The sequence below is a fragment of the Chiloscyllium plagiosum genome, unplaced genomic scaffold (assembly GCF_037043375.1).
Source record: "Chiloscyllium plagiosum isolate Xiang-an unplaced genomic scaffold, Cpla_swu_hap1 HiC_scaffold_18, whole genome shotgun sequence".
NCBI classification, from domain to species: Eukaryota; Metazoa; Chordata; class Chondrichthyes; order Orectolobiformes; family Hemiscylliidae; genus Chiloscyllium; species Chiloscyllium plagiosum.
The window spans coordinates 11,916,938-11,934,204 of record NW_028270156.1 but is presented as its reverse complement, the minus strand read 5'-3'; the positions used below and the strand labels follow the sequence as shown (position 1 = coordinate 11,934,204).

Below are 17,267 nucleotides of genomic sequence, written 5' to 3'. Positions count from 1 at the left end.
CAAGGCTCACTGGGCTGATACTAGGTGTGGAGGGACGGTGTTGGGAGCAACGACTGAGTCAGTTGGGCCTGTATTCACTGGAGTTTTGAAGAGTGATAGTCGATCTTATTGAAATGTACAAAATCCTTGGGGGACTTGACAGGGCAGATGTGGAAAGGTGGTTTTCCTTTGTGAGAGTCTAAGACCTGACAGTATAATCTTAGGGATAAGTGGTCGTCCCTTTAAGACAGGCATGGGGATGAATTCCCTTTCACAGAGAGTAGCAAATCTATTGAGGTCTTTACTAGAGAAGGCCGTCAAGGCTGGGCCGTTATGTATTTGCAGGGCTGTGCTGGACAGATATTTAATCAGTAAGCAAATCGAGGGTGCTGGGGAAAAGGCAAGAAAGTGGATTTGAGAGTTATTCAGATCAGCTACGATCTCATTGAATGGTAGAGTAGGCTCCATGGTGAATTTGTCAAATGAACAAGAATGGAAGATGAATTTGTAGAATTCTCTCACATGAACAATTTGATCAGGGGCAAAGTTATTAGCAACCTTGCAGTCAAAACCTCTCAGGTGAAAACTGAACATAATGCAGTTTAAATTCCGCGTTATGTGTGATAGTAATATACTCACATTCAAAACAAGAACCTTGAACTTAAACAAAGTTAAGTGTATAGGTTAGAAGGAAACCTGGCTGAGGTTGATTCAGTAGGTAGAATAAAAGAGATAGGGTAAATAGAAAGGAATAAAGTATTAAGGAACTGTTCAAAATGTTATTCAAAAGTATGTTCATTGTCAAACCAAGAGGGCTTGACTGATAGTTTTCCAACTCCTGATAATAATATCTGGTCACTCAAAGACACCTTAAAATAGGGAACCTCAATTTGGACTGTCAATAATTTTGATGCTCACTTCATGACGTTGAGATCTGCCGGGAGATGGGAACTGCCTGCACAATACAATCATCAAAGGCAGGTGGAGGCCATGACAGAGCCTGCCACAGCCTTCCAGCAAAGGGAAGGCAGAACATCAGAGAACCAGCAGCTCACTGAACAGGTATGTGGTTAAATGTCCAACTGCAATTATTAAACACAGTTGGATGCTCAGAACATAAATGACATGGATATCTAGTGACTGGAAAGCATCTTAAAACAAATGATTCAATAATTTCTACTAAACAAAATTAAAAGACCACTGAAGTCATTCACAATAAAATTGCAATAATAAACTACTGAGACAATACAGGGAAAATCCCAAGGTTTATAGCACAGAGGCCACCATGACTCTGTCAGCATTTCTGTTAGAGTAATGCAGAATTAATTGTACCATTAAGTTCTCCTTGTTTGGCCCCATAAAGAAGCACAATCATAGTTATGCCATGACAAATGCTTTCCTATTTATAAAACCATTTTTAAAGGGTGCACACGTTCTTCGGTGAGTCTGGGACCAGAGGGCATAATCTCAGAATAAGAGGTTGCACATTTAAGATAGACATGAGAATAAATCCTTGTCAAGACAGGCTGTCTTAAATCAGAAGAGACCACGTGAATTACGAAATGCATTAGCATAGCTTTAAATTAAGGGGTGGTAGGTATAGGACAGATGTTAGGGGTGGATTCTTTACTCAGCGAGTCGTGAGTTCATGGAATGTCCTGCCAGTAGCAGTGGTGGACTCTCCCTCCTTATGGGCATTTAAATGGGCATTGGATAGACATATGGAGGATAGTGGGCTAGCGTAGGTTAGGTGGGCTTGGATCGGCGCAACATCGAGGGCCAAAGGGCCTGTACTGCGCTGTATTTTTCTATGTTCTATGTTCTATTACTTGGACCCTTCAAATGTGTATCCTTTCCAGTGCTGCCCACAACATCTGAAATACTTGTATTGCCAATTTTACCACTTTGTTTTTCAATTAAATAGTTTCTGCACCATTTTGTCAGCAAGAGGGGTCTGCTGACTTCTGAGTGAACTCTATTTACTGCTAACAGCAACAGTATGCACAGAAAAAGCTTCTGTGTTTGTGCTCCATCAAATATTTGAGATGCATCACTGCCAAGTACTTTCTCCTTCCTGCCATAGTTGGCAAAAATATGGAGAAAATATCAGGTTCTATTGATTTGAAAACATTTAAATACAATTTTACGGAAACTTAATCCTGCTTCAACATTTGTTATGCATTTTTCTCAAAAGATAATATTCTGGGAAGGGACTTTTGATTATTTTGGAACTAAAAAGCTGGACTGTAAAAATACACTTTCTCTGTAAAAAGCCAAATAATTATTACATTGCAAAATATTTAAATGTGATTATTAATTACATGCAAAACTGATGACATCTTGCTATTACATTTAGCCATTAAGTAATATCTTCATAACATTGCCATCCAAAGCAAATCACTTTTGTAATTGTCCCTGTGATTTTATATTTTTTTAGTTTAATTGATGTTTTACAACATGCAATAAAAAATTAAGTATTGGGTTTATTTTGCTCAAGAAGATTTAATGGGTAAGGGCAGGAACAAGTCAGTGTTTGATCATTGAGAACAGTGGGACAGCATAATAACAGAGCTAACTTCGTCATTCTGAATAATTCTTGATTTTCGAAGGTTTTTGCTCATTGTAATTACCTATCCAATAGGTACAAGCACAACCATTGTTAAATTCTTTATGTTTAAAATGAATTTGTCTACAATATGCTCTCAGTCATCATAATACTGCTACTTTTATTTAGATGTGTAAATATAAATGCAGCCAGCTTTAAGAATCATGCATATTATTCTTGTTATTTCTGTCAATCTAAACAAAAGCAGGAACTACTCCTTATAAGAAGTAAATTTATTCCTGCACAGAACCTTCTCTTAACTAATTTAGAAGAGTTTAGAAGAATAAGAGAGGCCTTCTGCAGTTTGGGCTTACATTTTTAAGGAAGGATATACTTGCATTGGAGGTAGTACAGAGACAGTTCACTGGATGGGTTCCTCAGGTGAAAAGCTCGTCGTACGATGACAGGCTGAGTAAATTTGACATCTATTATTTAGATTTCAAAAGAATGTAAGATGACCATACTGAAAAATACAAACTTCTGAAAGAGCTACATATGATAGATACTGAAAGGCAGTTTTGGGAATATCTGGAATATAGGGGCACAGCCTTTGGATGAAGGGCTGATTATAAAATTCTAACAGGACTAGACTGGGTAAACACAGGAAGGATGTTCTGATTAGATTAGATTCCCTACAGTATGGAAACATGCCCTTCAGCCCAACAAGTCCATTCCGACCATCTGAAGAGTAACCCAACCAGACCCGTTCTCCATATTCACCCCTGACTATGAGCAATTTAGCATGACCTAACCTGCACATCTTTGGATTGTGGGAGGAAACCCACATAGACACAGGGAGAATGTGCAAACTCCACACAGTCAGTCACCCAAGGCAGGAATCTAACCTGGGTCGCTGGCACTGTGAGCCTATTATTATTTTGGTTCTACAAGAGGATCTCTGAAATGTCTACTTTCTTCCTCAGCTGAGGATTCCCCAACACCGTGGCGGACATAGCACTTAGCCGGGTCTGATCCATCTCCCGCACTTCAGTCCCGACCCTTTCTCTTCCCTCCAACGAAAGCAATAGTGTCCCCTGACCCTCACTTCTTACCTCACCAACATCCACATCCACAGGAACATAAGCTGCCATTTCAGACATCTCCAGCAAGATGCCACCACTAAGCACATATTTCCCTCCCCTCCCGTGTCAGTCTTCCATGGAGACTGCTCCCCCCCAGGATACCCTGGTCCGCTCCTCCTCTACTCCCAACCCCTCCCCACACCCCCATGGCACCTGTCCTGAAGAAGGGTCACTGGACTCTTTCTCTTTACAGATGCTACAGAGTGGTGACCCTGTGGAATTCTCTGCTACAGAAAGCGGTTGAGACCATAATATTGAATGTGTTCAAGAAGGAGTTAGATACAGAGGAGCCTCGATTATTTGAAAGACATGGGTGGGCAGTATTTCGTTCTGTTAATTGAATTCTGGATAATCAAATGCCAGATAACATAATTTAGACAAGCATCTGGACCTTGCGATCTTGCCAGATAATCCAATATTCGGATAATCAAGGTTCCTCTGTATAGTACTTTGGGTTAAACAGATCAAAGGGGTTGGGGGAGTAAACAGGAACAGGGTACCAGGTTGAATGATGTAGCCATGATTATATTGAATGACATTATAATCAATATAATGAAGAGGCTTGAAGGGCCAAATGGCCTACTCCTGCTCCTATTTTCTATATTTCTGTCATGTCCCAACAACTGCTGAAACTAGTGCAGAGTCACGTGGACTGGAAGTGAGATTTTAATGCTGTCCCACCAAATACTTACATGGTCATTGTTGTTGTATACATAGTCTGTCTGTAATAAGGAATAAAGACTAGTAGCTAGATGTCAAGATCATTCCAGTAGCATCAGACCTTCTACTCTTTTGAACAAGCAGTTTAAACAACCATTCATCGGGGCACGGTAACAGCAGATCAGAATGTTAGTTTTAGAGTCACATAGCTCAGAAGAGTCCCTTCAGCCTATCCCAGTCTGCACTGACCCATCTACACTAATCCCACTCCCCAGCACAAGGTCCGTAGCACTGACTGCTATCACATTTCAAGTGCTCACCCAAGTACTTTTTGAAGATTGTAAGTTTTCCTCTCTCTCTCTCTATGCCCCTCCCAGCCAGTGCATTCCAGATTCCTACCACCTGCTGGATGAAGAAATACTTTCTCAAATCCTCTCTAAACCTTGTTCGCTTCACCTTAAAATTATGCCTTCTCATTATTGAGATTGCAATTCAGGGTAACGGCTACTTCCTATTCTCCCTCCTGTGCCCCTCATAATTTTATCCAGCCTCTCTTTATACCTAATGTGCTTCATCACAGACAGCATCCTGGTGAATCTCCTCTGCAGTGCCGACAATGCAATCACCATCCTTCCTATAGCGCAGTGACCTGAACTGCACAGTATTCCAGCTGTACTCACCCAGAGTCCTGCACAGCTCCAATATGATCTCCCTGCTCTTATAATCTATGCTATGACTGATAAAGGCAAGTGTCACATATGCTTTCTGAACTAGGCTATTGACCTGGTCAGCCACATTGAGGATTCTGTGGACAAGCACCTTGAGATTCCTCTGTTCCTCTGAGCTTCCTAGTGTCCTGCATTCATTGAGTACTCCCCTGTCTTATTTCTTCTTCACACTTTTCAGGATTAAATTCCATCTGCCACTGATTTACACATCTGACCAACCTGTCTCTATCCTCCTCTAAGACCTTCTTTCTTACTATTAAATTTTAACAGAAACAAACAAAAATGACAATGGAAACATATTAATTTAAACAAAAATCTCACGTCTGAGTTTGATACTGCTGCCCAGACAGTGTGGGGCTCAATGATCAGAAATGCAAGGGTCTGATTTTATAAGGAGAAAGTGAGGTCTGCAGATGCTGGAGATCAGAGATGGAAATGTGTTGCTGGAAAAGCGCAGCAGGTCAGGCAGCATCTAGGGAACAGGAGAATCGACGTTTCGGGCATTAGCCCTTCTTCAGGAATGAGGAAAGTTGGTCCAGCAGGCTAAGATAAAAGATAGGGAGGAGGGACTTGGGGGAGGGGCGTCGGAAATGTGATAGGTGGAAAGAGGTCAAGGTGAGGGTGATAGGTCAGACTGGGGTGGGGGCGGAGAGGTCGGGAAGAAGATTGCAGGTTAGAAAGGCGGTGCTGAATTTGATGGATTTGACTGAGACAGGCTGGGGGGAGGGGAAATGAGGAAACTGGTGAAATCCGAGTTCATCCCTTGTGGTTGGAGGGTTCCTAGCCGGAAGATGAGGCGTTCTTCCTCCAACCGTCGTTTCGCTGTGGTCTGACGATGGAGGAGTCCAAAGACCTGCATATCCTTGGTGGAGTGGGAGGGGGAATTGAAATGTTGAGCTACAGGGTGGTTGGGTTGGTTGGTCCGGGTGTCCCAGAGGTGTTCCCTGAAACGCTCCGCAAGTAGGCGGCCCGTCTCCCCAATATAGAGGAGGCCACATCGGGTGCAAAGGATGCAATAGATGATATGTGTGGAGGTACAGGTGAATCTGTGGTGGATATGGAAGTTTCCTTTGGGGCCTTGGAGGGAGGTGAGGGGGGAGGTGTGGGCGCAAGTCTTGCACCTCCTGCGGTTGCAGGGAAAGGTGCCGGGAGTGGAGGTTGGGTTTGTGGGGGGTGTGGATCTGACGAGGGAGTCACGGAGGGAGTGGTCTTTACGGAATGCTGATAGGGGAGGGGAGGGAAATATATCCTTGGTGGTGGGGTCCGTTTGGAGGTGGCGGAAATGGCGCGGATGATGCGCTGTACATGGAGATTGGTGGGGTGGTAGGTGAGGACCAGTGGGGTTCTGTCCTGGTGGTGGTTGGAGGGGCGGGGTTCAAGGGCGGAGGATCGGGAAGTGGAAGAGATGCGGTGGAGGGCATCGTCGACCACGTCGGGGGGGGGAAATTGTGGTCCTTGAAGAAGGAGGCCATCTGGGATGTGCGTTTTTGGAACTGGTCCTCCTGGGAGCAGATGCGGCGGAGTCGAAGAAATTGGGAGAATGGGATGGCGTTTTTACAGGGGGCAGGATGGGAGGAGGTGTAGTCCAGGTAGCTGTGGGAGTCGGTTGGTTTGTAGTATATTTCCGTGTTGATTCGGTCGCCTGAGATAGAAATAGAAAGGTCGAGGAAGGGGAGGGAGGAATCTGAGACTGTCCAGGTGAATTTGAGGTCGGGGTGGAAGGTGTTGGTGAAGTGGATGAACTGTTCAACCTCCTCGTGGGAGCACGAGGCGGCGCCGATACAGTCATCGATGTAGCGGAGGAAAAGGTGGGGGGTGGGGGTAGTTGCGGAAGATGGATTGTTCCACATATCCTACGAAGAGGCACTGATTTTATAACCAGTGCTTAATATAATGGGCCAGCTAGTGGGTGATTTGAGTTCTCTTTTCTAGTGAAAATTCAACAGACGTTCAAGCACCTCATTTTCCTTCAGAAAAAGCAATTGACGTAATTTTAAGATACTTCAGGACTTCCACAACTGTTTATAAAACTTATTTCTTGGGATGTAGGTATCACGTTGTGGGCTAGCATTTATTGCCCACTTTTCAGTATCCTTGAGAAAGTGGTGCTGAGCTGCCTTCTTAATCACTGTAGTCTGGCAGAGATACCCCCTCAGGGCTGTTCAGAAGGGAGTTCCAGAATGTTGACCCAGCAGAAGTGAAGGAAAAGCAATGAAGTTCCAAGTCAAAATGGAGGGTGAAGCTGCAGTTGGTGGTGTTCCTATGCATCTGCATCCTTTGCCCTTCTTGGAGTGAATGACTTTGACAAGAGAGAAGAGGACCCTGAATTTCAACTCCAGTAAACTTCTGAATTACCTCAGGGAAAATAATAACTTACAGGCACAGGAGGAGGAGTCAAGACCCTAAGACCACAACAAATAGGAAAAGCTGTAGGCCATTCGGCTCCTTTAGCCTGCTCCATCATTTAATACTATCATGGCTGATCCAGAACTCATCACATCCAGTTTCTTGCCCTATATTCCCCAACTGATCAAGAACCTCTCTATCTTGGCCTTAAATACACACGCGGACTCTGCCCTCCCACAGCTCTCTGTGGCAAGGAGTTCCAAAGATTCACAAATCTCTGAAAGAAATTCCTCTGCATCTCAGTCTTAAAGTGGCATCCTCTCATTATGAGACTATGCCCTCTGGACCATCAGGGAAAACATCCTCTCAGCATTTACCTTGTCAAAACTTTAAGAATCCTATATGTTTCAATGAGATCACCTCTCATTCTTCTAAACTCTCATGAATAGAATCCCAAACAGTTTGACTTTTGCTTATCAGGCATTCTCTCCATGTTTAGGATCATCTTAGTGAACCTTCTCTGAACTGCAGCCAATAAAACACTATTTTTTTCTTAAATTAGCTGACCAAAATTGCTCGCAGAAATCCAAACGTGATCTCACCAACATCTTGTATAGTTGCAATAAGACCCCTCTATTCTTATGCTCCAATCTCCGTGAAATAAGAGCCAACATTCCACTAGCCTTCCTGATTTCCTGCTCTGCCTGTGTGCTAGCTTTCTTATTTCAGGCACAACCACCCACAAGTCCCATTGTATTGCAGTTTTCTGCAGTTTATTTTCACCATTTAAATAACACTCTGTTCTTATATGCTGCCTTCCAAAAGTAACAAATTCACATTTTCCCAATAGGATTCTACTTGCCAACTTTGCACCCACTTACTTAACCGATCAACATCCCGCTGTAAACTGTTTGCAACTTGCCTTTCCATCTATTTTTGTGTTGTCTGCAAATTTGGCTACATACATTCACTTCCTTCCTCTTAGTCATTAATATCTATTGTAAACAGCTGCGGTGCCAGCATTGATCCCTTGTGGAACTCACTGATTACAGATTGCCAAATTGCAGAAAAGAACCCCTTAACCAATTTGCTATGTCCAGCCCATTAGCTAATTCTCCATCCACACCAATATACTACCTCCAACATCATGGGCTCTTAGCTTACGATTGAATCTTTTGTGAGGTACAGGTCATTCTGCAATAAAGCGTGTTTCGTTAATGCAAATTTGCTGTGACATGGTTGATGAATTGGAGACACTGTTTCCAAAGTGCAACCTTTTAAAGCTTGTATTGGTTATATTGCGATTCCAGCCCCATTAGTTCAAATGGTGCTTCTATCACTGATTTTCTTATAACACGGGATTGCATTAGAACAGAACTACCACATTATAGCAGAACCGATTGTATCTAGTTTAACGCCCTCTGGAAGTCCAAATACAACGTATTCATTGGTTCCCCTGATCAAAATGGTATAAAGGAAGGAGTAGAGTTGATTAGGGATCAAAAAAATGGATTTGCAAATGGAAACAAGGGGGCGCAGCTGAGTTGTGAAATGAATATTTGTTTATCGAAACAGAGAAATTAGGAGCAGATAGAGACCATTCAGCCCTTCGGACCTGCACTGCCATTCATCATGTTCATTGCTGATCACCCAACTCAATAACCTAATCCTGCTTTCTCCCCATAACCTTTGAGCTCCTTTGCCCCAAGTGCTATATCTAGCCACCTCTTGGTTACACTCAATGCTTTGCAGTAATGAATTCCACAGGCTCACCAGTTCATTGGGTGAAGAAATGTCTCCTCATCTCCATCCTAAATGGTCAGACTGTGACTCCTGGTTCTGGACATACCCACCATCAGAAACATCCTCCCTGCATCTACCCTGTCTAGTCCTGTTAGAATTTTATAAGTCTCTATAAGGTCTCCCTCATTCGTCTGAATTCCAGCAAAGACAATCTAACCTAGTCAATCTCTCCTCATAAATGTATCCTTGCCATAAGGCAGATGCTGCTCAGATTATGATGACACTGCAAAAGAGATATTGCAATTGTCCTCATTCGGGGAAGTGGAAGTATTCAGTCACACTCCTGACTACTCATAGTCACAATTCACTGAGAGTGCAAATTGTTGTTTCAAATTTGATTGACACTTTTTCAGAACTGCTTGAGAGGTTCAGACTCAAAATGTTAACGCTGTTTCTCTCTTCACAGATGCTGCTGAACCTGCTGAGTTTCTCTATGTTTTTAAATTTCAGATTTAGGCATCCTCAGTATTTCACTTTTCTAAGCTAGAGAATTAATCCTGGTTCAGTGATGGGTGCAGGAACACGTCAGGTGTAGCACCAACATACCCAAAATTAAGATGTTGACCTGGTGAAGCTACAAAACAGGAATAATTTAATGACAAACAACATCAGCAGCAAGTGATAGACAGAGCTAATTGATTCCACAACCAAAGAATCAGATCTGTGCTCTGCCGTCCTGCCACATCTCAACATGAGTGTTTATTGACAATTAAACAACCTGCCGGAGGTGGAAGCTCCACAAAAATCCCCATCCTCAATAACGCAGGATCCCAGAACATCATAAGATAAGGCTGAAGCATTTGCAACAACCTCCAGTCAGAATGGTGAATGGATGACCAATCTCAGCCTCCTCAAGAGGTGCCCAGTATCACAGATGTCAGTCTTCAGCCAATTCAATTCACTCCACATGATGTCAAGGAATGGTTGGAAGAATGCGATACTGCAAAGGCTATGAGCCCTGAGTAGCACTTTGGCAATAGTACTGAAGACTTGTGCTCCAGAACTTACCTCACCTCTGGCCAAGCTGTTCCAGTCCAGCATCAATACTGGAATCTACCTGACAATTGCCCAGGTATGTTCTGCTTACAAAAAGCATGACAAATCCAAAACAGGAGATTTCTATCCCACCAGTCTAATTTTGATCATCAGTACCTTGCTCACTGGCTCAGTTTGACATTTGTCAGGACCACCCAGCCCTTCACTTCATTACAGTTTGTACTCAAAGGTGGCAGGAATTGTCCTTCACATCAAGGCTGAATGTGACAGAGTGTAGCATCTAGAAGCTCCTGTAAGATTGGAGTCAGTCAGATTTGGAGGAAAGCCCCTGCCCTGGTTGGAGTCATTTCTGGCGTGTCAGAAGATAATTGTGGTTGTTAGATATCCATCATCTTAGCTCCAGGACGTCTCTGCAGGAGTTCCTCAGGGTAACGTCCAAGACCTCCCCTCCATCATAAAGTGGGGATATTTGCCAATGCTTGGCCAATGTTCAGCACCATTCGTAACTCTTCAGGTATTGAAGAAGTCTATTGCCAAATACCAAGCAACATCCATATTCAACAAGAGAGAATCAAACCATCACCCCATGACATTCAATGGTGTTACCATCACTGAATCCCTCACTATCAACATCCTGGGGGTTAGCACTGAATACAAACTCAACTGGACTGGACTAGCCATCGAAATTATTTGCTACAAAAGCAGGTCTGAGGCTCAGAATCCTTCTCCAAGTAACTCACCCCCTGATTCCCCTAAGGGCTTATGTCCAAAACATCGATTTTCATGCTTCTCGGATGCTGCCTGACCTGCTGTGCTTTTCAAGCACCACGTTTTTTGACTCTGACCACCTTCCCCAAAGCCTGCCCACCATCAATAAAGCACAAGCCAGGTGTATGATATATCACTTGCCTAGGTGAATGCAGTGCCAACAACACTCAAAAATCTCGATACCATTCAGCATAAATAAGCCTCTATGATTGGCACCATATCCACAAACATTCAGTCCCTGCACCATTAGTGCTCATTAACAGGAGGGTTAATGAAGCTCTTCAGAAATTCACCAAAATTCCTTAAATTGCACCTTCCAAACCCACAACCACTGCTATCTAGAAGGACAAGGGCAGCAGATTTATGGGAACACCACTGCCTGCAAGTTCCCCTCCAAGCTGCTCACCATCCTAACTTGGAAATATATCACCGTTTCTTCACTGTCGCTGGGTCAAAATCCTGGATCTCACCCGCTAACGGCATTGTCGATCTGACTATAGGACTGCAGCAGTTCAAAAGGCAGCTTACCATTCTTACTTTCTCAAAGGCAACTAGGGTTGGGCAATAAATGCTGGTCTAGCCACTGATGCCCAGATTTAATGATTGAATTCAAAACAATAAACTACAAACTGGGCTTACATTCTCCTGGGAGTATTTCAGACTGGGAGCATAATGGCAAACAGACAGCAATCAGGGCAAGGGACATATTTGTATTTTCTCCCTTTCAAGAATTCACACAGGCAGGGTTCAAAACGAGTTTAATCTCTGGTCAGCATGTGTCAATGGCCTCAGGTCTTAGTGTGTAGAATAGTGTGTTGTGAGGGTCACAACTTCTGAAAACAGCCATTTAAATACCCGTATACTGCTGGTGAATAAACAGGAAAGGACTCTTTTTCAGTCTGAGTACTGCCAGTCAGCCACTGCCAAATGCAGTTTGGACTAAAGAGTTTCATTCAACCTACGGGTGGCATGGAGGCTCAGGGGTTAGCACAGCTGTCTCATAGCATCAGGGACCCAGGTTCAATTTCACACTTGGGCAACTGCCTGTGTTGGGTTGGCACATTCTCCCCATGTCTGTGTTGGTGTCCTCCCATAGTCCAAAGGTGTGTAGGCTAGGTGGATTAGCCACGCGGAATGTAGGGTTACAGGGAATAGAGTAAGCATTGGGTCAGGATGGGATGCTTTCAGAGGGTCAGTGTGGACTGAATGGCTTGCTTCCTCACTATAAGGATTCTATCACACAAAGTCAAGTATCTTAAAATTCATTATTTAACTATCAATATCAGCACTACCTGTAACTTCTGCTGTAATGGCTACATTGTTTAACAATGTGTTCCTCACAAACAATTCAGAGGCTCATCGGCAATTTTATAACTTTGTGGACTCGTGTCTAATTTCTACTCTGTGTGTGCATGTTGCATTGTCATTTCTTCTCACTGTTAGTAATTAATAAACTCAATCTTTTTGCAAATTCAAAAAAGCTTGCTTAAATTAGCTCCTTTTAAAACATAAGCTTAATTGGCTATAGTATAAAAGTATCCAGAGGATCCTTTGAAATGAGCTGAAAATGTGTTGCTGGAAAAGCACAGCAGGTCAGCCAGCATCCAAGGAGCAGGAGAATCGACGTTTCGGGCATGAGCCCTGAGGAATGGCTCATGCCCGAAACGTCGATTCTCCTGCTCCTTGGATGCTACCTGACCTGCTGCGCTTTTCCAGAAACACATTTTTCAACTCTGATCTCCAGCATCTGCAGTCCTCACTTTCTCCTAGATCCTTTGAAATGAACCTTGTTGCGACCAACAGAGGGGGCATTGAATAATCAAGGGGAGCTCTGTTGGCTGGACAGCTGGTTTAGTGATGCCAACAGGATGGGTTCAATTCCTGCACCAGCTGATGTTACTGTGGAGGATTCTCCTTCTCAACTTCTCCCCTTGCATGAGGCATTGTGAACCTCAGTTAACCAATTACCTATTCTCTCTCTCTCTCTCTCTCTCCTGTAACAGCATCCCCATGGTTTGGTAACACTGGCAATTGTACCTTCTGGTATCTTACTAATTTTAACATTTGGTGGATTGTCTTTTGTAAACATTATTCACACATAACAAATAGAATATTTTGTTATTTGAAGTTCTGACAGAAAAAGAAAGCATATGATCTGAAAATCACTTGCTTGCTGTGAATTTGAAATGAATTTAGTTCTGTCAAATATATTTCAACATACAAATAGTTTAGCAACAATATAATCAAATAAATACGCATACACTATTTCTCCACTATTAGCCAAACATTACAGGATTGCCAACTCCAAGTTCAGACAAGGGAACTGCTAACACCAGCATTATTAAATAACTGCATAAAGTGTAAAGCAACTGTCCTTACCTTTGTTTCTGTAGAATCCATTTGCAGTACTATCCAGTTGGATTTTCAATGCTGTTAATTCTTGTAATCATATCATCTATTCCTTGTTTTCTTATTAAGACCTCAATGACATTCCATGCACATGTTAAAAAAGATAAATTGATTTTCAAACTGATGCAGCCAAGGGCTGTCCTGTGGAGTCCAAGGAATGGTAATGAATCTTCTGGAGTCATACTGACCTGATTGAGTACGGTATGAGTGCACAATGCCTACTGTCTTCTTCACTGCAAACAAAAAGTAGAAGACTTCAATCAAACAAATCTTATTGAAACTAAACAAGACTCATGCCATACTCAAAACATCAAATCTATTTCTCTCTACAGATGCGGTCAGATGTGCTGATTTGTCAAGCGTTCTCTATGCTTTTTCCAGATTTCCAGCATCTGCAGTATTTTTCTTTTATTAAAAATGAATACAGTTCCTTCAACGCTTTCACAGAAAGTTGGATTGAATATGTTATTAAGATAGAGCATTAAAATAGCTGGATGATGAAACTGGGCAAAAACATCTTGTACAATGGTCTTGCATAATATAAAAACTAATCAAAATTAATCATTAGTGACTTTTGTTGCAATGCTTTGTAAACTGAGAGATTAAGGGAAAGGGCAAAAGCTAATCAGCAGTGCAAACAGAGGCATATATTTTCAGGGCTCCAATGCCAGCACAGAAAAGTCGGCCCCAGTCAGATATAATCACTGTAGCCCCAGTTACCCAACTTCATATTTTGACTTCTGTCCAGTAATGGTGCTTCATAAAATAAGTTCACCATTTAGACAGGATGGATGAGCAAATAATGCCATTAGTTTAACGCTTTCACTTCACCAACTTGAAGATTTTTTCATGAAGGAAAGGCAGAGAGAGAGAGAGAGAGGGGAGGTGTTCCTTTCAGGTCATAGGAAAGAGAATGAGAAGGAATTTGTGTCTTCAAAAAGCTTTATTTACACGACAGAGAGAGGCCACTCGGCCTATTGTGACTTCTGTGACTTTTCACAAGAGCGACTGCCTATTCTCTGCTGACCTGTAAATTTTCTCTCTTCAGATACACACCTGACCGCTCTTTTGAAAACCCAATTATAAAAGTCAACCATGTGGATGTTGAAACAGAAAAGTGGATAAGCAGGCACATTTAGGGAACAAGAAAGGATTTTTAAAGGCCCTTTAACATCCTAACATTTAACATCCTATCATTTAACGTCCTAACAATGAATGTTGTGGTTCTGTTCGCCGAGCTGGAAATTTTTGTTGCAAACATTTCGTCCCCTGTCTAGGTGACATCCTGAGTGCTTGGGAGCCTCCTGTGAAGCGCTTCTGTGGTGTTTCCTCCGGCATTTATAGTGGCCTGTCCCTGCCGCTTCCAGTTGTCAGTTTCAGCTGTCCGCTGTAGTGGTTGGTATATTGGGTCCAGGTCGATGTGTTTGTTGATGGAGTTTGTGGATGAGTGCCATGCTTCTAGGAATTCCCTGGCTGTTCTTTGTTTGGCTTGCCCTATAATGGTAGTGTTGTCCCAGTTGAATTCATGTTGCTTGTCGTCTGCGTGTGTGGCTACTAGGGATAGCTGGTCGTGGCGTTTCGTGGCTAGTTGATGTTCGTGGATGCGGATCGTTAGCTGTCTTCCTGTTTGTCCTATATAGTGTTTTGTGCAGTCCTTGCATGGAATTTTGTACACTACATTAGTTTTGTTCATGCTGGGTATCAGGGCCTTCGTTCTGGTGAGTTGTTGTCTGAGGGTGGCTGTTGGTTTGTGTGTTGTTATAAGTCCTAGTGGTCGCAGTAGTCTGGCTGTCAGTTCTGAAATGCTCCTGATGTATGGTAGTGTGGCTAGTCCTTTGGGTTGCGGCATGTTCTCGTTCCGTTGTCTTTCTCTTAGGCATCTGTTGATGAAATTGCGCGGGTATCCGTTTTTGGCGAATACTTTGTACAGGTGTTCCTCTTCCTCTTTTTGCAGTTCTGGTGTGCTGCAGTGTGTTGTGTCCCTTTTGAATAGTGTCTTGATGCAACTTCGTTTGTGTGTGTTGGGGTGGTTGCTTTCAAGTTCAGGACTTGGTCTGTGTGTGTGGCTTTCCTGTATCCTTAATAGCCACACACGCAGACGACAAGCAACATGAATTCGACTGGGACAACACTACCATTATAGGGCAAGCCAAACAAAGAACAGCCAGGGAATTCCTAGAAGCATGGCACTCATCCACAAACTCCATCAACAAACACATCAACCTGGACCCAATATACCGGCCACTACAGCGAACAGCTGAAACTGACAACCGGAAAGCGGCGGGGACAGGCCACTATAAATGCCGGAGGAAACACCACAGAAGCGCTTCACAGGAGGTTCCCAAGCACTGAGGATGTCACCTAGACAGGGGACGAAACGTTTGCAACAAAAATTTCCAGCTCGGCGAACAGAACCACAACAACGGTGGCACGGTGGCACAGTGGTTAGCACTGCTGCCTCACAGCGCCAGAGATCCGGGTTCAATTCCCGCCTCAGGCGACTGACTGTGTGGAGTTTGCACGTTTTCCCCGTGTCTGCGTGGGTTTCCTCCGGGTGCTCTGGTTTCCTCCCACAGTCCAAAGATGTGCAGGTCAGGTGAATTGGCCATGCTAAATTGCCCATAGTGTTAGGTAAGGGGTAAATGTAGGGGTATGGTTGGGTTGCGCTTCGGCGGGTCGGTGTGGACTTGTTGGGCCGAAGGGCCTGTTTCCACACTGTAATGTAATCTAATCTAAAAAAAAGGAGCACCCGAGCTACAAATCTTCACCCAAACTTTGAACTAACAATGAATGGTGAAATGGAGATAGGTCGGAAACTAAATGGGAAGAGGATCACATGTCAGACATTTGACTCTATCTTGTCTAATAATGTAAGTAAAATACTCAAAAAGCTTCCCCTGATATCAGAGTGGTTATTTTAGTCTTTGTCAAACCTGAAGTGAAGTAGTTGGATGTAAAACATAAAACTAAGCTTCAAGCAGGCAATGTTATTAGTGGAAGATGCATAGCACTTTCATTTACGGAGAAGGGAGAGAAGGAAGCCTCAGTATCTCACCATCAAAAGTTACTCTGACTTTTAATCCAAGTAAATAAACTCTTCCTTTGCAGAATCTATGACCTCAAAATTATCATAAGTGGAGCAGTTCAATAAATAGAACTAGGAGCATGGTCTAACAATTACGGGGAGATGTTAGGAAGCACTTCTACACATGAAGGTGGTAGAGATTTGGAACTCTCTTCCACAAGTGGCAGTGGATGCTGGATCAGTCATTAATTTTCAATCGGATATAGATGCATTTTTGTTAAGCTAAGGTATTAAGGGAAATGGGCCAAAGGCTGGTATACTGAGTTAGGTTACAGATCAGCCAATTCAGTGGGCACAGGTGGCTGGAGAATTTTTTTTCTCTCACTCCATGTGGGTACTGAGTTCAAAAGACTCAGGAATATCCCTGGCATCCAGTGTGGCTGGGCCATCAGAGAGAATTTAAAATGTGGAAGGCAATATAGAGCTGCAAAGGCATTTAAAAATGTGAGAACGATTATGTGCTACATTTAATCCATTTATTGAGACAGTTAACATTGCATAAAAGTCTAACAATAAAATCTCTTTGTCTCACTGGACATCTGTGCATCTGGAATGTTGCTGAAATGCTGCTGCATGTTGGTCAGATAAAAGACTGAGATTTGTATTGAGATAATGCTGGGCTTTCTGGTTATGTTTAAAATGGTGCGTCAAATGCAAGCAAATGATTTTCATGGCAGGTAGAATTCCTCACCAGTGCTCCCCTGAATTTAAGTTCCTTATTTTGATTGTTGAACTGAAGGGGATGTCAGGCGTACTTCAGTAATTCAGCTATTGGTTTGAGAGGGCACTCGTAATGAACACTCAAT

General features: G+C 43.0%; 1 protein-coding gene across 4 annotated transcripts in view; it reads right to left on the bottom strand.

Annotated features, from left to right (window-relative positions):
- LOC122557641 (potassium voltage-gated channel subfamily A member 4) overlaps window positions 1–17,267 on the bottom strand; it is a 99,900-nt gene that overhangs the window by 75,753 nt on the left and 6,880 nt on the right. For 3 of the 4 annotated variants that reach the window (XM_043705431.2, XM_043705430.2, XM_043705432.2), the window contains exon 2: window positions 13,347–13,609. The gene's annotated coding sequence lies outside the window, so the exon portion shown is untranslated. The remainder of the gene's footprint in view (window positions 1–13,346; window positions 13,610–17,267) is intronic. The other variant, XM_043705433.2, reaches the window with a different exon arrangement.